Genomic DNA, 12,409 nt, shown 5'->3' on the forward strand with positions numbered 1-12,409 from the left:
CACAATGTTCTCCATTTATAGCATAGAAGTATGAAGGTCTTTACATGTGCATGACCATACCTCTATGTATATGTGTATAGTGCTCTGTGTCCACTCTACCCCAGGATTCTGTGCCTGCCTGTCACTCACCAAATGTTCAGTGTCAGATCATTACCTACACAGAATGGTCTCCAAAGAAACGTATCCCTTTGAGAAGTGTGCTGCAGTACATAGACCCCTACAGGTCAACCTGGAAGAAAACCCTAAAGACACACTAGTTCAGAAAAAGTCCCAAACCAATTATGTATGCAGTGTTGTTATAGCTAAGTTGGTCCCAGGATATTAGCAAGACAAGGTAGGTGAGGTGGACCAACTTCTGTTGGTGAGAGAGAGACAAGCTTTCAAGCTACACAGAGCGGTTCTTCAGATCAACCAGAGCAGAGGAAAATTCCACTACAGAGACATGGAAAATTGAATGCACCCTATTTACATACCAGGCCTCATAATAAGTGTATCATGGAGTCACATACTGGCTATAAAAATATTACAAGGTAAATCTCTGTGGACCTTCTGTACCATAAAGAAACCATTAGATAGCTACAAAACGCCAATAAAAACTATTTGGCAGTATAATCCAACCCATTCTACAATAGTGGAGCTATATCTGGGGCTCAACTTTAACAACTGAGCTGATTAGGATAAAACCCCATAGCTGTAGTTCTGTAAACAAATATTCTACTTGCATGGGAACTTCAGCAAAAACTGGCTGCAGAGTAGAACTGGGTCAATCTTCTTCTGTTAATCTACAGTAAAATGAACAATAGACTTCAGTGCTATCTCAACCAAAGCAGCTCCTTTCATGATGCAGAATTTAGGAGGACAAAAAAAAAATAAAAAAGCTATATGAAAACGTGATCCTGTCTCTATATCATCATTCCTGCCCCACCACTCTCAGCAACTCCAATCTCCCAGCCAATGGGAGCAAACAACCCCACCCAAAATCTCAAAATACTAGATCAGTACCTAACCCCTCCCCCCCATGATCTGAGTCACTGGGAAGAGCAAATTAAAACCAGAGTGCTAACTACTCTATATCCTTGCACAGAGCTATCGTACTAGCAGGTTACCTCACAATAAGGAAATGGGCAAAACTAAGGCAGACTCTCACCCACATAGACATATACTTTAAGGTCAGAAGGGACCATTATGATCATCTAGTCTAACCTCCTGCACAATGCAGGCCACAGAATCCCACCCATCAACTTCTATAACAAACCCCTAGCCTATGTCTGAGTTATCGAAGTCCCCAAATTGCGGTTTGAAGACCTCAAGCTGCAGAGAATCCTCCAGAAAGTGACCCGTGCCCCATGCTGCAGAGGAAGGCGAAAAACCTCCAGGGCCTCTGCCAGTCTGCCCTGGAGGAAAATTCCTTCCTGACCCCAAATACGGCGATCAGTTAAACCCTGAGCATGTGGGCAAGACTCACCAGCCAGCACCCAGGAAAGAATTCTCTGTAGTAACTCAGATCCCAAACCATCTAACATCCCATCACAGACCACTGGGCATACTTACCTGCTGATAATCAAAGATCAATTGCCAAATTAATTGCCAGAATTAGGCTATCCCATCATACCATCCCCTCCATAAATTTATCAAGCTTAGTCTTAAAGCCAGATGTGTCTTTTGCCTCCACTACTCCCCTTGGAAGGCTGTTCCAGAACTTCACTCCTCTAATGGTTAGAAACCTTCGTCTAATTTCAAGTCTAAACTTCCTAGTGTCCAGTTTATATCCATTTGTTCTTGTGTCCACATTGTTACTAAGCTTAAATAATTCCTCTCCCTCCCTAATATTAATCCCTCTGATATATTTATAAAGAGCAATCATATCCCCCTTCAACCTTCTTTTGGTTAGGCTAAACAAGCCAAGGTCTTTCAGTCTCCTTTCATAAGACAGGTTTTCCATTCCTCGGATCATCCTAGTAGCCCATCTCTGAACCTGTTCCAGTTTGAATTCATCCTTCTTAAACATGGGAGACCAGAACTGCACACAGTATTCCAGATGAGGTCTCACCAGTGCCTTGAATAACGGTACTAACACCTCCTTATCTTTGCTGGAAATACCTCGCCTGATGCATCCTAAAACCGCATTAGCTTTTTTTACGGCCATATCACATTGGCAGCTCATAGTCATCCTGTGATCAACCAATACTCCGAGGTCCTTCTCCTCCTCTGTTACTTCCAACTGATGTGTCCCCAATAGCATTCACCGTCTCTCACCTCTAGTTTGTAAGAGACACTTTCCACTTCAATGTCAGAAATGCAAGGGAGTGTGAAAGACTTCAAATGATCAGGAATCATTTTTTAAAAATCTAATCAAAAAGAGAGGAGAAACAGCTGCACCCAGCCCTGGGCAAAAGGAGAGACGGCAGAGAAGGAATCATGCTATGTAGCTACCTGATCAGGAGTTGACAGTAATGACAAAGGACTAGAGTCCAAACACAGGATGCATTCCACTTCTGGGCAAGTCAGACCTGCCTCTGACAACCAGCCAAGGGGTCAGTCTTTTTCGTACATTGGCAATGCTTGGGTAATTTGTCATGCTGATAAAGTGTCATTGAATTGAATTATGTTTGCCCCCAACTGCTGTCTTTCCTCTTGCCCCCATGCTCTGGGTCTCTTGCTTGCACACTCTACCCCTGACCCACCAGGACGAGGATGAACTGTAGCATTTGCTCTCCCCCAACCACCTCCCTCACCTACAGGATCAGCTGTTAAAGCAGATATAACTAATGCTTGTCATTATTGTAGCAGGGCAATACTGTACCTTGTTTACTGGTATTTCCACAATGGGCAGAACTCTGAAAAAAGTGAAGAATACAAGGCTTTTGCAGTACATACTGTACAGCAGCCCACTGTCATTTGTCCCAGGACTCCCATACCAAAGGGACACACTATAGCAAATATAGCTTTAGGGTGGGAGACCTCATTCAGGTACCACCTTAAATGAGAATTTCTTGTTGGTTTGGAGGGAGAGAGAGAGTGGACGCATGCTCAGTTTTGGACTAAGCAATACACAGCTGAGATAGCAGAACAGAAAATGTGGAGTTCAGGCTGGCAGTGCTCCCTGAAGTTTTGGATGTGCTGAAAGAACTTAATTCCATTACCTGTTTTGAACCGACGTCCTTCCTGGCTGGTGAAGGCCAGTGGAAAATAATGGGTCCTTTGTGGGGCAGGTCATTTAAGATACCTTAATGTGTGTATACACCCTTTGTCAATATCAAGTGATGGTTGCCTGAGCAATCTTGTCAACTACAGTCTTCATGGCCATTTTCCATGTTTGGTTAAGATTATGGCCAAGACTGTGCTGAGATGACTCAGAGCATTTAGAGGTCTAAAATAAACTTGTCTTGCTGGCTTCAGACCTGGTCCTGCCTGAGTTACAGATGGCGCTGAATTATGACCTGCTCCTGGCTGAGTGTGAATCTCAGCTACCCTTATTGGATCTCTTAGCTGCCTTTGCTATCATTGATCAAGAGGTGCTGTGGTCTCTTACAGATTTGAGAAGGGTTGCCTTACACTGGCTTTGGTCTGTTCTCAGAGCCATCTCCAGACCATGCAGAAATCCAACAATCTGGTTAAGATTTTCAAAGCAGACAAAAGGTATTTGGCCACAAAATGTCCATTCATGTCAATGGCAGTTGTCACTAAATCCCCAAGTCCTCTTTGAAAAATTCTATCTGTATAACCAAAAAATTTACTGGAAATTTATTTCACCTGCCAGACTTAAAGTGAGTTGTGTTGCTGCTTTGCAACTATAACAGATGATAGCATATTCAAATAATTGTGTTGAAAAATATATTGCATCCAAACTCATGTTTGAAATTACATTGGGATGAAATAAAGTATCAACCCCTGCAAAAAGGGTTTATCATCAAAACATGACAGTGCCTTACTTAAGCCTAATCTAAAACACTGATACCATAAAAAAGTGAACTCTAAATAGGCTTAGCTGTACAAATGAATTAGGTGATCAGGTGATGCTAACTTTCACAAATCAAGACTTAATAGCTGCAGTTGGTAACAATGAGACTGGAAACTTGAGCTGTGTTCATACTTTAAAGATAACTGTATGGTGTTCTTTGATTTTAAAATCAGAATATAAAGGAGAAATGCCAGCACAAGGTGTGTAAATTAATGGCAAATTCATGTATACATACCTGCTCAGCAGGTGGACATTTTTCCAAACTATTAAAAACTAAACTAATTAGAGATATTTATCTTTGTCTGGAAGAAGTAACGGGAACTATTTTTACTATCTACCCAGCCACAATCCTTCCATCCCAAATCTAGCCCAAACAAAAGAAACTAATTACATATTAACTTAGAGTGTCTTTAAAATAAATAAATAAATAAAACCACAATGAATAGAACTTGGACTGGTATTTAACTAAAATCTGCAGATCAGGATTTTAATGATTCCAGCCCTTTCCCCACATGCCAGTTAGTATGGTTCAGTAATTCCTCCCCCCCCCCCCACTTAAGTATGATATTAAATTGCTCCTTTATCCACTTTCACTCAGTGAAGAACAGATACTTTACTTTTACCATGAGGTAAACAGTCTCATGCCTCCTCCAGGGATTGACTATCATACATCAAGGTGTAGGCAGCAGCCAGAGCAGAAGGTAGAACCAGAGGCACGCTCGGGGGGCAAGCCCTTGGTCATAGCTGGGAGTCAAGAACAGAATCACCAAGCAGTCATAGCTAGAAGATAAGACAATGGTCAGAGCCAGGAAGCAGAGATAGACAGGAGCTAGAACTAACCAGAAAGCACCTCTGGTGTAGTTACAGGCATGGAACCTATTAAGAGACCTGTTGGCCCTTCTGTCCAATCAAGGAGTATGATCATTTAGTGAAGGCTGATTGGGCCCAGCTAGGCAACTGTGCCTGGAGCCAGCTGACTTCCTGACATTGACCTCAGTGAGTTTAGCTCCAGCTAAAACTAGAGTGCCTCATCTTCACTGTGTTTGTACCTCAGAATAACTCATGCCTGTTACTCAAAGGAAAACACACACCTATTTGGCAGTGAAGACAAGCCTGGAGACTTCAAAAGAAATGTGTATCAGTGCCAAGATACATCCAAAACCCTCTTCAGTGATTAATGGAACATTTCCAAAGAGACACTATGTGCCACCAGCCACTGAAGCAGATTCTGGGGCAAATCAAAGACCCTAAGGTGATAGTTGCCATTCTACATCAAGAGAAAAGTTCCCAATTTTCCATGGGTGAGAGCTAGGCCTGGACAAAAGCATGTTAGCAATATCAAAAATAGAAAGGAGAAAATAAGAGGTTAGAAGGAGAGGGATTATGAATCACAACACGGTTGTCTGAGATAGGAGTCACATGACATCATTAGGCCATAGTTTTAAAAACTAAACTAAAAGAAGACGCCTCACCCATCTTGGAGGCTGTGGAATCTCCTTAGGTGAACCAAGAAGCCAGAGGGTAAAGGTAAAACTCAACTTGCCCAAGCAAAGAGTAGGGCAGGACAGTTAGGTATTCAATTTCTGCTACAGCCTACTGAAGTTGGATGGTATTGCAGGTGGGGGATTAAAGGTGGCAGAGCCAGGCACTTGTATGTGGTGTGGGGAATCTGGGAGAGTGAGCTCCTGTATGAAGGTGTAGATCAAAAAGGCCATAATTAACACTATTTAGTCACTAGTAATCAACTAGTTTTTGATGGTGATGATGGCAGCAAAAGCTGATAGAAGTAGGGATAACCCCAATTTACAGTGTTTAAACCCAGAATGAACTTCCCCAAAGTTCAGGGGATATGCTGGATATCTTATCGAGTGCACGGAGGGGATTTAGATCCTCCTCCAGATCTTTGGATCCATCTCTAACCAGCAGCAGTAGCTTCAGGAGTGTCATTGGGAGCTAAAGTCCCCATAACATCAGGCTCAGGTGCACTTTGGCTATGAAATGCATTTGAAAGTTTATCATGGAGGGTTGTGCATAGACTTCTCATAACAAAAGGTGGTGGTGGTGCTGCTATGTGTATTAAACAGCATACGCAGGGCCGGTGCAAGGATGTTTCAAACCCTAGGCGAAACTTCCACCTTGCGCCCTCTCCCCCCCACACCCCCGCCCTGAGGCATCCCCCCACAGCAGCTCCCCCCCCTCCATCCTGAGGCACCACCCCCCTTTGCAGCAGCTCCCCACCTCCCACCCTCAGGCACCCCCCTCCAGCTCACCCCTGCTACGAGCACGAGCACCCCGAGCATGCCATGGCTGCTTCACTTCTCCCGCCTCCCAGGCTTGCAGCACCTAAACTCATTGGCGCCACAAGCCTGGGAGGCAGGAGAAGTGAAGCAGCTCACCCCTGCCCCGCCTCCTCCCCGAGCACTCCGTGGCAGCTTCACTTCTCCAGCCTACCAGCGCCAATCAGCTTAGGGAGGAGATGGGGCAGGGGTGAGCTGGGAGGGAGTTCCCCTGCGTGCCGCCCTGCCCCCCCCCTTACTTGCTGCAGGCAGCCCTCCCCGAGCACCCCTGCCCCAGCTCCCTTCTCCTAAATGCCGGCGGCGAATGGGGCGGCCGAAGATCCGGCCGCCATGGTCGCTGCCAAAGAAAATGGCGCCCTACAAATGCCAGTGCCCCAGGCGACCACCTAGGTCGCCTAAATGGTTGCACCAGCCCTGAGCATACCTCTTGCTCTGCACATACAAACACTACATATGTCCTATAATGGAGTAAAGAAAAGCTGTTTTCTGCCATTTAAAAAAAAGTGGGTCTGATTCTGATCTCATAACACCTTTGTACCAGTGTCTCCAGTTTTTAATAGGATTGTTCCTGAGTTCTACCACAATATGTGAGAGAAGTCAAACCCAGAATTATGTTTTGAACTTCCACATAAGCTGAGGTCTAAGAATTATTGAATTCATCACTAACTATATATTATCTGAAACAATAATGGTGTATGTATTCTCTATTTTGTTTTTCAAGATGCACAGCTCAAAAGCAGCATCTGTTTTTCATTAAGTTTCTGTGTTTTACTCAATTTTATAGCTATTGTAGATAACTAGACATAAGGAAAGCAAGGAACTGACTAGAGGTCACAAAATGAGTCACCGTTTTAAGTCACAAATTTGAACTCAGTACTTCTCTGCTTCCCAGACCACTGCTATAACCAAGTAGATCACAGTGTTTCCATGAAATCCAGAATTAAAGGTTTGCATGTCTCTTACCTAAAAAGGCCATCAAATGTGATTAGTCTTTAAGGGTTTGTAAAAGAAGATTTTTGAAGTTGGTAGGGCGCATGTACATAAGGTATAGAATGGCTGATAATCAGACGAATTGCTTAGATTTTATTTCCAAGGACCTGGGGGCTGTGGTCTACTTTGAAAGCCTGGGAGAGCACCAGTCAGCTGCTGAGGTAGTCAGGGAAAGTGAAGCAAACTAGTTCCAGGGTTTTTCCACCTGAGTGAAATCTCAAAACACCTAAACAGAAGTTAAAGTTTCCTTCTCTGGCATCACACCCCCAAATGCAATGGGTTTGGCAATTAGCAGCTTGATGCCAAGTTTATATATAAAGGTATTGGATCCAAGTCACATATGAAAAATCACACTAAAATACTGCATCAGGTAAAACTCAGAGTAAGAGTGTTTATAGTTGAGGCATTCTACCATGCTTAACATCCTGTATAAAAAGTATTGTAGGACTTTAAATCTACTCCTACACTGAAAAGGAACAGTGTAAAAGGGGCAGCTTCTTACTCAGAAGATCTGTTCCTGTCTGTATTGATTCAGAACTGCTAAGCCAAGTCACCACTTTTTATTCCTGTTAGCTGGGCAGAAACACCAGGTGTCAGAGGGAGGGAAACTGGATTTGTTCTTACTCTTCTGCACCATCAGTGGAATTGTTGACTGCCAAGCAACTAATACCTATGCAAATCTATTGGAGGCAGTAGGGCTTACCAGGTAACACTGATCTAATATAATCTTCAGAAACTTTATTGCTGCTGATTGAAGTATCAGAAGGAAAGAGCCTAGATTCATTCCAAGATGATATAATGCTGAATTTGCAGGACTGGTAGTTGAGGAAGAAATTGACATGGCAATCATTGTATGCAATGTTTTTCTAGCCACATTGGTACCAGGATATTAAAGACAGTAGGTGGATGAGGTGATATCTTTTATTGGACCAACTTCTGTATGCGAAGGGACTAAGCTTTTAGGCTTACACAGAGGTTTCTAACAAAGTTATTAATTTAGTCTCCCAGCCTTGTCTTTTGAAGGTGTTGTTCAATTGTCCTTTGACAGTGAGGACAGAGAGGTCAGATATAGAGTGATCACGCTAAGAAAAGTATTCACCCACAGGTGATAGGGTGTTTGTCTTAAATAATTTTTCTGTATCCCACCTTGTTTTTAGCTGTGATACTCAGGGTATGTCTACACAGCAACTAGACACCCACAGCTGGCCTGTGCCAGCAGTCTTGGGGTTGGGCTGTTTCATTGCTGTGTAGACTTCTGGGTTTGGGCTGGAGCCTGAGCGCCAATAGTTGTATCACAAGTCCCCTGTCTTCTCCCCGTCAGTAGGTCTCCTTATACACTGCTTGTTTGCTTTGCCACCTGCTACCTTCTTCCATTTTTTTTTATTTAAGGTAACTACTGCTTCATCCTGCACTGAGAGACAGGCAGGCCCACTGCCAACAATTCCAGGCCCCAGGGCAGAACAGTCAATGGGCCCCCACAAACACACAAGCTGCTTCCACACAGACTCGGTCTGCCTAACATTTGGCCAGTGCTTTGCCTGCGCTGGCTGGTGCCCAGTGAGCTGCCAGCTGTGCTGCTGCATATGCCCTGGCTGTGCTGGAAGAGTATCCACATGCCCACCCAGTAGGGTTGGGAACTGTCTAATTGCACAAACTCAAACAACCTTGCCCTGCCCCCTTCCCTGAGGCCATGCCCTTGTCCAGCCTCTTCTCCAAGTCCACACCCCATGCTCACTCCATTCCCCCCTCCCTCTGTCACTCCTCTCTCCCACCCTCTCTCACTTTCACCAGGGTGGGGCAGGGGGTGGAGGTGCCAGGTGGAGGCTCTGGGAGGGAGTTTGGGTGCAGGCTCTTGGCTTGGAGTGCAGGAGGGGGTCAGGGGCTCAGCACTTACCTTGAGTGGCTCCCAAAAGCAACCAACACACTCCTCAGGCAGCAGCTCCTAAGGGGGGGACACAGCACACAGGGTCTCTGCCTACTGTTGCCCACAGGTACCACCCCTGCATCTCCCATTGGCTGCAGTTCCCAGCCAATGGGAACTGCAGAGTCAGCACTGGTGATGGGGGTATCATGCAGAGTCCCCTTGCCTCCCTGGGCCAAAGAGCCATTCTGGCCACTTCCAAGAGCAGCACAGAGAGCGGGCAGATAGGAAGCCTGCCTTAGCTCCACTGTGCTGCCAGCTGCAGCAGCAATCAGGTCCCCCCCTGGGCCCTTTTAAATCACCCGGGCCCCACCTGTAAGCAGGCCTGGAGACAGATGGCAGACACCTGAGCCTGTAGGGAGCTCAGTGCAGGATCACGGCACACAACTTTAAACTCTTTCAGGCAGGACTGTCTGTTACTAAGTGTGTATACAGCATCTAGCTCATGGGACCGTATATGTGCTACTGTAATACCAATAATAATCTTGATTTTTATATTATGCTCCTCACTACAATATCTGGGGACCTGAGTTCAAGCACTCTAAATGAGAAGAGAACCTATTCCATAATCTAATGTGTGAACGGTAGTGGTGTGCCTTTATTAATAAATAAATAGTTTAGAGCTAACGTAAGTGCAGCCTATACATTTTTGTTTCCATTTATCAGACTTGTTTATTGTCCAGGGGACTGACTTTATTGAAATTTGGGCCCATTTTTCAAATAAATAACTTTCCCAGTTCAGGTACATTAATAACAGTTAGACCTGACATTAGCCCAATTGAATTTGATCCATTCAAGCTAGGAGTGCAGAAGTGGCTTTGCCCCTGGAGGAATGAAAAACAGAAGCATAGCAAAGCTTTCAGAACTGATATTAGCATACCCCAATAAAAGAATTTGCAGGTCTACTGTGGGGGAATGTACAAATTTTACCTTGTCCTAGAAATCAAACTGGCTTACTGCACTAAGGGTTTGTGTTTGATTGGTTTTGGTTCACTTATTTTTTTTCATGCAACTGGGATGATTACTGAGGAGGGTCAGTTACACAGATTTAATTAAAAACAGACTGTGAGTGAGCCAAACTCCAATACTGCTGCTGCTGTTTGATGTTACACTTGTGATGTAGTGGAACCTGAATTGGTTTCAGTAATGTTGACTCTGACACTCATCAAACTGTATTGATATCTAAGGGAGTAAAAAAGTCATCCTTCCCCTCTTTCTCTTTTTTAAAGACTGTGATATTTAATATTAATGAAGGTCCAGGGCTTAAGACAATGTATTAAGAGGTTCCTATAAGCTATTGTGCTGAAAACAACAACAAAAACCCTATGAGTACTCAGTATACTTCCATCTCGGAAGATTATTCAGAAGCCTCATGTAAATAATAATTCAGTCAGTCCAATTAATGACATTGAAGGGAATTATACAGGCATCTGGGTTATGCATCCGTCTAACAATCCATGAGTTCATCTTAAACAGCACTTGATGTTTTTATAAATTGAATTAGATGCAAGCTCACAGTGTATATTAACAGAAATTAAATAGTTCCAGAGAAACTACATCTCACAAACTTGCCCTGAAAGACATTTTATTAATAGGTATGAAATATTTTATGTAAGCTCCACAACAGTCAATGCATCTTTTTGAGATGAATGACTTTTACCTGGTAAATAAATCACAATTAAAACTAATGGCATCCGCCCATTCAGATCCAGCCAGTCAACACAGGACCTGGGCAGAAGTGGACAAAGGTAGTTTTAAAGGCAACTTTCCTTACCAAATCTTGAGGCTAGGCAGAAGTGAGTTTGTTTCCTGGTGTAAGTTACAGCAGCCTTAAGAGAGCTCTAATTTATGCCAGGCTGTTTATGGCCCCAATGACCCATTGCAGTCATCAGGAATAGTCAGAGCATAGAAACACTCCGACCATACTCCTTTTCTTCCCAGCCATGCTGCCTAGCCCAGGAGCAATGAAGAGGATGGCATAGAGTTGTAATCCCAGCTCTGTGCCATTCAGGGCTGCCTTTTGCTGAAAGAATTCCCATGTAGCCATTTACATGAGCTTTACAGCCTATTTGCATTGGCCAAGAGCACTAAGTAACCACAGCAGACATGAGAACTTTCCCCTTCATTCCTGAATTCCTGCAGCTCATTACCATACTGTGATACTTAACCTCTACAACAAGTAATCAGAGGGGTAGCCGTGTTAGTCTGGTTCTGTAGAAGCAGCAAAGAATCCTGTGGCACCTTATAGACTAACAGACGTTTTGCAGCATGAGCTTTCGTGGCATCCGAAGAAGTGGGTATTCACCCACGAAAGCTCATGCTGCAAAACGTCTGTTAGTCTATAAGGTGCCACAGGATTCTTTGCTGCTTGTAGAGGTTAAATAAGTATCACTAAATGTGATATGAGTCTGAGCATGGTAAAGTAAGCAACTTCTTCCCCTGCTCTACACATACTGTGAGCTCCTTGGGGCAGAAACTGGGCCTTCTTTTCAGTTTGGAAAGGACTTAGAATGTTCTGGGTGTTTCTATTAAAGTCAATGTTAGTCAAAGAGACTTGCCTGTCTGGCTGGGCATTTTGTTTTCCATTTGGCTGGATAAGGAGTTGGGCCCAGATCCTCAAAAGTACTTAGGGTCCTAATGTCCATTGATCTCAGTGGAAGTTAGGAGCCTAAATACCTTTGAAGATCTGGGCCTTAGTACTGTGCTGAAGAAAGGTTACAAGGAAAAAAGAGTTACAGTCCAGATGTGCTAGTCAGAGCGTTAACTAAAGTGAACTGGAACTGAAATATAACAAGAAGCATCTGGTGTTTAATGTAGCCATGGTGATTCTGTAATTAAAGGGAAATAGCTACTGTGCTGAGGCTGTTAAATATCAGTGAGCTCCAGCCTACTTAGCATGCTAAATCACAGCCCATTGCCAAGCTGGCAAAGCTATATAGATTTTAAATACTGAAATAGTTTGTGTCGGCATCCTTTGACTTTGGTAGAGGAGTCTGACAAAAACAAGAGTGTTTTGGTGAAGCTACTGCAACTCCCATGTGTTGAAAACACTGGGGCAAAAGAGAAAATAATCCCCATGCACTAAATGTCCCACATGAATACCAGAACTAGGGCTTTTTAAGGGCAAACATTGATATTAGAAACATGTTGCTACAAAACTTGATTTCCCCCCCACTCCAATTCGGGGGAAGCGAGGAGAGCCATGACACTCCTTCCCCCATCAGTTTCTAGAACTCAAAT

General features: G+C 43.9%; 1 long non-coding RNA gene across 1 annotated transcript in view; it reads right to left on the reverse strand.

Annotated features, from left to right (window-relative positions):
- The window catches only part of LOC123363718, a 45,828-nt gene extending 36,537 nt beyond the window's left edge, over window positions 1-9,291 (reverse strand). The window contains exon 1 of the long non-coding RNA XR_006576872.1: window positions 9,143-9,291. This is a non-coding gene — a long non-coding RNA (uncharacterized LOC123363718). The remainder of the gene's footprint in view (window positions 1-9,142) is intronic.
- Between the last annotated feature and the right edge of the window lie 3,118 nt (window positions 9,292-12,409).

Source organism: Mauremys mutica, chromosome 1 (genome assembly GCF_020497125.1).
Source record: "Mauremys mutica isolate MM-2020 ecotype Southern chromosome 1, ASM2049712v1, whole genome shotgun sequence".
NCBI classification, from domain to species: domain Eukaryota; kingdom Metazoa; phylum Chordata; order Testudines; family Geoemydidae; genus Mauremys; species Mauremys mutica.